This window comes from Penaeus chinensis, chromosome 42 (genome assembly GCF_019202785.1).
Source record: "Penaeus chinensis breed Huanghai No. 1 chromosome 42, ASM1920278v2, whole genome shotgun sequence".
Lineage (NCBI taxonomy): Eukaryota > Metazoa > Arthropoda > Malacostraca > Decapoda > Penaeidae > Penaeus > Penaeus chinensis.
In genome coordinates, this window is record NC_061860.1 from 3,211,620 (window position 1) to 3,219,119 (window position 7,500).

General features: G+C 47.5%; 1 protein-coding gene across 7 annotated transcripts in view; it reads left to right on the plus strand.

The window, feature by feature from the left end:
• LOC125047751 overlaps positions 1-7,500 on the plus strand; it is a 169,533-nt gene that overhangs the window by 114,820 nt on the left and 47,213 nt on the right. The gene's annotated exons all lie outside the window — the stretch shown is intronic.

Here is a 7,500-nt window from a genome sequence, read left to right on the forward strand (position 1 = left end):
AAAGGAGGTGAGAGAGAAGAGAGAGAGGAGAGAGAGTGAGAGAAGAGAGACGAGGATGATGTAGAGAGAGAGAGGAGAGAGGAGAGAGAGAGAGAGAGGTGTGTTGTGTGTGTTTGTGTGTGTGTGCAGTGTGTGTGTGTGTTGTGTGTGTGTGTAGTGGTGTGTTAGTGTGTGTGGTGTGTGTGTGTGTGTCTGTCCTGTGACTTGTCTGATATTGTGTATGTGACGTATGTGGGTCTCTGTGTAGCTATATGACTAATATAAAGCTTTATCATAAACCCTTCTCTAGAAAGTGTTAAATAACAATGAAAATTTCTGGACTTTCCATGCCATGTTGGAAAATAAACAAAAACTATGACTTTAGAGAGAAAGAGAAAGAGAAAGAGAAAGAGAGAGAGAGAGAGAGAGAGAGAGAGAGAGAGAGAGAGGAGAGAGAGAGAGAGAGAGAGAAGAGGAGGAGAGCAGGAGAGAGACTGAGAGAGAGAGAGAGAGAGAGAGAGAGGAGATAAAAAGAGAGAGAAGGGGGGGAGAAAAGAGAAAAGATAAGAGAGAAGAGAGAATGAAAGAAAGAGAGACAGAATAACAGAAAAGTACAAGATGGAGAGGTTGCAGTAAGTAGATAGATAGACAGAGAGGAGGAGATGAAAGATAAAGGTAATCAAAAACTATTTAAAAAACGTGATATAGATTAATGGAAATCATCAAAAGTAAATAATAATAATAAAAGAAACACAAAAATGAGTGTAGATAGACTGTATGAAGAAAGGTGGAGGAGGGGGGAGGAGGAGGGGGGAGGGGAAAGGAGAATGATGGAGGAGGAGAAGGAGGGGAGAGAGGAAAAGAGGATGGAGGAGGAGAAGTAGGAGAGGAAAATAAAATGAAGGAGGGGAAGAGGAAAGGAGGAGAGGATACGAGGAAGAAGGGTAGGGGAGAAATGAAAAATTAAGGAGTGGGAGAGGAAAGGAAGAGGAAGGGGGGGGGAGAGGAAAGAAAAATGAAGGAAGGGGAGAGGAAACGAGGAGAGGAAACGAGGAAGAAGGGTGGGGGAGAAAAGAAAAATGAAGGAGGGGTAGAGGAAAGGAAAATAAAAGAAGAGGAAGAGGAAAGGAAAACGAAGAAGGAAGAGAGGAAAGGAAAATGAAAGAAGAGGGAGAGGAAAGCAGGATGGAGGATAGAGGAGGAGGAGGAGGGGGAGGGGGGGGGGGGGAAAGGCGGAAAGCAGACAGCCATGCAAGGCCGCGCAGGTATGCAGTTCGCAAACAGGTTCCGTGTGAGCCGGCTGAGTGCTTACCTTCCTCACGTACTGCGGGGATGCATGCGCTGTCGCTGGTGGGGGGGGGGGGGAGAAAGGACGGAGAGGGGAGAAGGGAAGAAGAGGGGGGAAGGGAAGGAGAGGGGGGAAAGGAAGGAGAGGGGAGAAAGGAAAAAGAGGGGGGAAGGGAAGGGATGGAGAAGGGGGAGAGAAGGGAGAGGAGAGAAAGGAAGAAGAGGGGAGAAAGAAGGAGAGGGGAGAAGGGAAGGAGAGGGGAGAAAGAAGGGATGAAGAGGGGAGACAGGAAGGAGAGGGGAGAAAGAAGGGAGAGAAGAGACAGGTAGGAGGGAGGAGGAATAAGAGAGGGATAAATAGGAGAAGGAGAGGAGAGAAGAGAAGGAGAGATAGAAGGGGGATAGAAAGAGAAGAGGAGAAGGAAGGGAGTAAATGAAGAGAGAAAGGAATGTGGGATAAGGACGTAGTTTAAGAAAGGGATAAGAGGAGGAAGGAAAGCAGAAAGGAGAGGAAGAAAAGAAGGAGGGAGAGAGAGAAAAGGAAAAGAGAGAGGGAGAGAAACAAAAACGTATAGAAAATCAGGAAGAAAAAGTGGGAATGAGATAGGGAGGAAGAAACCGGATAGGGAAGGAGAGAGGGATAGAAAGTAAGGGACAGAGGAATAGATGAAATGAGAAAACGTAAGCGAAGGAAGGAGGAAAATATAGGCAAAGAGACGAAGAGGAAAAGGAAGTATGAAAATAAGAACGAGAGAGAGAGAGAGGGAGAGAGAGAAAGAAAAAGAAAAAGAAAAAGAGAAAGGGAAATGGAAAGAGAAAGGGAAAGGGAAAGGGAAAGGGAAAAGAGAAGAGAAAGAGAAAAGAGAAAGAGGAAAGAGCGGGGAGAAAGAGAAAGAGAAGAGAAAGAGTAAGAGAGAGAGAGAGAGAGAGGAGATGAGAGAGAGAGAGAGAGAGAGAAGAGAGAGAGAGAGAGCGGAGGAGAGGAGTGGAGAGGAGAGAGGAGAGAGATGAGGAGGGAGGAGACGAGAGAGAGAGAGAGACAGAGAGGGAGACAGAGAAGGTGGGGGAGAAGTGAGAAAAAAGGTCCAGGTTCCAAACTGAATATAAAGAAGACAGCAGAAAGAAAGAAAGAAAGAAAGAAAGAAAGAAAGAAAGAAAAAAAGGGAAAAGCGGAATGTAACACTAGTAAGCAAACCCCACAAAAGCGCGGGAAAAATGGACGAGGGACGCCAAACCGAGAATAAACACACAGAAACAAAAGAAGAATAAGAAAAAAAAACGAAAACGAATTGAAAAAAAGAAAAAAAAAAGAAAGAAAAATACGATAAAGCAGGAGCCAAGAGGCAGTACGGAGAAGCAACAGCAGCATGACTTCCTTCCCTCCCCCCCTTACCTCCTCCCCCCTCCCCCTCCCCCTACCCCCCCAGGTGGTGAAACACGATCTTGATTCTTCCCTCCTCTCCCCTCCCCCTCACCCTCCCCTCCCCTCCCCTCCCTACCTCCCCTCTCCTCTCCCACCCCCCTCCGATCCCTCTCTCTCTCTGACCCACCTTTCCCCTTCCCCTAATAAGTCCCCCCCCTCCTCCCTAAGTCTCCCTCCCCTCTCCCTACCTCCGTCTAGGACCCCCCCTTTCTCCCCCCACCGTCCTTGGACCCCACCTTCTCCCCCCCGTTGTCCTAGGACCAGCCCCCCTCCCCGCCCTAAGCCCCCCCCGGATCAAATGAATTGCGCGAGGGACCCGGCTTGCCCAAATGGCCCAGTGCAATCCGTGCGCTTTTCAAGGGTCTCTCCTCATTATCGTCCTTCTTCTTATTCCTTCTTTCGTTGTCTTGATTTCGGTCTGGTTTCCCTCTCTTCTTCTTCTTCTTCTTCTTCTTCTTCTTCTTCTTCTTCTTCTTCTTCTTCTTGTTTTTTCCTTCTTTATATTTTCGTGCTTCATTTCGTTCTTTCGTTCTATTCCCTCTCTTCTTATTTTCTTTTTCTTTTTTTCTTTTTTAATCTTATTTTTACTCCCCATTTTTCCTTCGTCGTTCTTCTTCCTTCTCCTTTTCGTTTTTCTTCATTTTCCTCTCCTCTCCTTTTTTTTCTCCTCCTTTTCTGCAATTCTTTTCGCCAAAAGTCCTTTTTTTCCCCTCACTTTCTCAAGATAAGAAAAGAGAGACTACTAGCTTCCGATAAACTATTGATTAGTATCACTAGTATCACTATTAACATCACTATCACTGCTAATGCTATTGGTCTTTAAAAATCAGAACTAGCATTAACTCCATTACAGTTGACATTTTTGTCATTGTAAGTAATTACCTTCATTTACACTTCAGTCATTATTAATTAGCACTATCAACGAGGCCATTCGGTGAAGATCTTAACATTTTATCGTTAATTGCCTCCACCCCCCCCCCCCCCCCACACACTCCTTTCCCTGCCCCCCTCACATCCTCCCCCCCCTTTTCCTGCCCCCCCCCCCCTCCCTCCGTAAGCTATTGTTTCTCGACAAACTATTCCAGGAGTTCGAAATCTCCTTGGGGTGGGGGAGAGGGGGTTAGGGAGTGGGGAGTGGGGGGAGAGTGTCGTGTGTGTTGACCACGTGCAGTTGCGTGTTTGACTCCGTGGACTTTGCGATGACGAGAGAGAGAGAGAGTGAAGAGAGAGAGAGAGAGACGAGAGGAGAGAGAGAGAGAGAGAGAGAGAAGAGAGTGTCGAGGGGGAGAGAGAGAGAGACAGAGAAGAGGACAGAGAAGGGAAAGAAGAGGGGACAGAGACGAGAATAGAGAGAGGACAGAGAAAATAGGGGTACAAGGGCACACAGAAAGAGAGAGACGAGATAGGAGGGAGACAGAGATAGAGGGAGACAGAGAAAGAGGGAGACAGAGAGAGACAGAGAAAGAGGGAGACAGAGAAAGAAGGAGACAGAAAAGTGAGGGGAGAGAGTGAGGAGGGGGTAGGAGAGACGGAAGAAAGAGAGAGACAGAGAAAGAGAGAGGACAGAGAAGTGAGAGACAGAGGAAGAGGAAAAGAGTGAGACAGAGACAGAGACCAGAGACCGAGACAGAGAAGAGACAGAGAAAGAAAGGAGAGACAGAGAAAAGGAGGCGGGAAAAAAGAGAGAGACAGAGAAAAAGACGTGAGACAGAGATAGAGAAGAGAAGAGAGAGAGAGAGAGGAGAGAGAGAGAGAGAGAGAGAGAGAGAGAGAGAGAGAGAGAGAGAGAGAGAGAGGAGAGAGAGAGAGAGAGAGAGAGAGAGAGGGGGGAGAGAGAGAGAGAGAGAGAGAGTGAGAGAAAGAGAGAGACAGAGAAAGAGAGAGAGAGCGAAATTAAAAGATGGAGAGGACGAGAGTAAGAGGGACAGAGTAAGAGAAAGGGAGAGAAAGTGGTTGAATATGATACTGTGCCAATACACGCGCCTAGAAGCAGTTGTGGCTGTATGCATATTCATACACATAGCTATACATGCTTCATTACACTCTCACTTAAGCAAACATACACACGCACTTACACTGACACTGGTACAGACACACGCACACGCCTTTGCACACACACACACACACACACACACACACACACACACACACACACACACACACACACACACACACACACACACACACACACACCTTCATACATTTACGCAATATATGTACGCAAATTACAGATATCGTATGCAACCATTCTTATTCTATTCTACTTTATTATCTATCTAATTATCTCTTATTTATTTATTTATCTATTTGTTTGTTTGTTTGTTTGTTTATATTTATATTTTATTACCAGTGGCAATCGTCAGGTTTGCGAACGCGGAATGAAAGAGCAATAGTTCTCTTTTTATTGATTAATTTATTGTGTCTCTCTCCGCTTCTCTTCTTTTCTGGTCGTCTTCCCCGTTCTTTCTTGTATTCTTCTCTTCTTCCCCTTTCTTTCTTGTTTCCTTCTCCTCTTCTCCGTTCTTTCTTGTCCTCTTCTCCTCTTCCCCTTTCTTTCGTGTCTCCTTCTCCTCGCCCCCCGCCCCTACCCACTCTTGCAATGAAGTTCCCTGTCACCTTTTAAACCACCCATCCCTCTCACTCCCCTTCCCCTCCCACCTCTCCCCCTCTCCCCCTCCCACCTCCCCCCTCCCACCTCTCCCCTCTCACTCCCCCATCCCTCTCCCCCTTCCTCTCCCTCCCCTCCCACCTCTCCCCCTCCTACTCCCCCATCCCTCCCACCTCTCCCCCTCCCACCTCCCCCACCCCACCCCACCCCCCCACAATCCTCCTAAAAATCCCCTCCCCTCCCCCCCCATTTAATCCACGACGCCCAGGATTTCACCCCCCCCCCCCCCCCCCCCCCCGAAGCGAGTCCGCGAGATGAATGGGGCGCTTAGGAGGGCGTGACAAGCCAGCCAGCAACACGGCCATTGTTTCATGCGAAGAGGCGCTCGCTCGCTTGTCCGGCTGTGTTACTGTGTTTTTTTTTTTTTTTCGTTTTTTTTTTTTTTTTTGAAGAGATCGTGGGGAGGAAGGTGGAGGTGGAGGAGGTGGTGGAGGTGGAGGTGGAGGTGGAGGTGGAGGTAGAGGTGGAGGAGGAGGTGGAGGAGGAGGTGGTTGAGGAGGAGGTGGAGGTGGTGGTGGAGGTTGGAGGTGGTGGTGGAGGTGGAGGTGGAGGTGGTGGAGGTGGAGGTGGAGGTGGAGGTGGAGGTGGAGGTGGAGGTGGAGGTGGAGGTGGAGGTGGAGGTGGAGGTGGAGGTGGAGGAGGGGGTGGACGAGGAGGAGGAGGAAGAGGAAGAGGAAGAGGAAGAGGAAGAGGAAGAGGAAGAGGAAGAGGAAGAGGAGGAGAAGGAGGAGGAGGAGAAGGAGAAGGAGGAAGAGGAAGAGGAAGAGGAAGAGAAAGAGAAAGAGAAAGAGAAAGAGAAAGAGAAAGAGAAAGAGAAAGAGAAGGAGAAGGAGAAGGCGGAGGCGGAGGCGGAGGCGGAGGCGGAGGCGGAGGCGGAGGCGGAGGCGGAGGCGAAGAAGAAGAAGAAGAAGAAGAAGAAGAAGAAGAAGAAGAAGAAGAAGAAGAAGAGAAGAAGAAGGAGAAGAAGAAGGAGGAGGAGGAGGAGGAGGAGGAGGAGGAGGAGGAGGAGGAAGAAGAGGAAGAGGAAGAGGAAGAGGAAGAGGAAGAGGAAGAGGAGGAGGAAGAGGAAGAGGAAGAGGAAGAGGAAGAGGAAGAGGAAGAGGAAGAGGAAGAGGAAGAGGAAGAGGAAGAGGAAGAGGAAGAGGAAGAGGAAGAGGAGGAGGAGGAGGAGGAGGAGGAGGAGGAGGAGGAGGAGGAGGACGACGGAGAGAGAGAGAGAGAGAGAGAGAGAGAGAGAGAGAGAGAGAGAGAGAGAGAGAGAGAGAGAGAGAGAGAGAGAGAGAGAGAGAGAGAGAGGGAGAGAGAGAATCAAAGAGGAGGGAGTGATGTATTGACAATGCGGGCCAGGTGTGTGTGTGTGTATTTTTTTTTTCTTTTTCTTTTTTTTTTCGTTTCTTTTCGTCGCTTTGCTACTTCGGGATTTCTTGCCCAGGTTAGACGGCGGTCAGACAAAGAGATTTAAAAAAATATATATATTTTCGCTTTCTTTTCCTTTCTTTTTTAACAATGGCTAGACGAATATTGAATTTCTTGTATTTCCTTTCCTTTTCTTTTTCTCTTTTTTACGATCGCATTGAAACGCGTTCTTTGCGCCGGTATCACGTTGGAATTAAATCTAAATAAAGTCTTGGAATAAAGTTATAAGTCGCGCGTCGTGATAACTCAAGATAACAGCTAAGCTTCCCCTCAAAGATAACAATTAAGGTTCTTCTCGGTGATAACAATTAAGCTTTCCCTCGAAGATAACAATTAAGCTTTCGATCGAAGATAACAATTAAGCTTTCCCTCGAAGATAACAATTAAGCTTTCGATCGAAGATAACAATTAAGCTTTCCCTCGAAGATAACAAATAAACTTTCCCCTCGGAGATAACAATTAAGCTTTCCCCTCGGAGATAACAATTAAGCTTCTTCTCGGAGATAACAATTAAGCTTTCCCCTCGGAGATAGGAATTATGCTTTCCCCTCGAAGATAACAATTAAGCTTTCCCCTCGGAGATAACAATTAAGCTTTCCCCTCGGAGATAACAATTAAGCTTCTTCTCGGAGATAACAATTAAGCTTTCCCCTCGGAGATAGGAATTATGCTTTCCCCTCGAAGATAACAATTAAGCTTTCCCCTCGGAGATAACAATTAAGCTTTC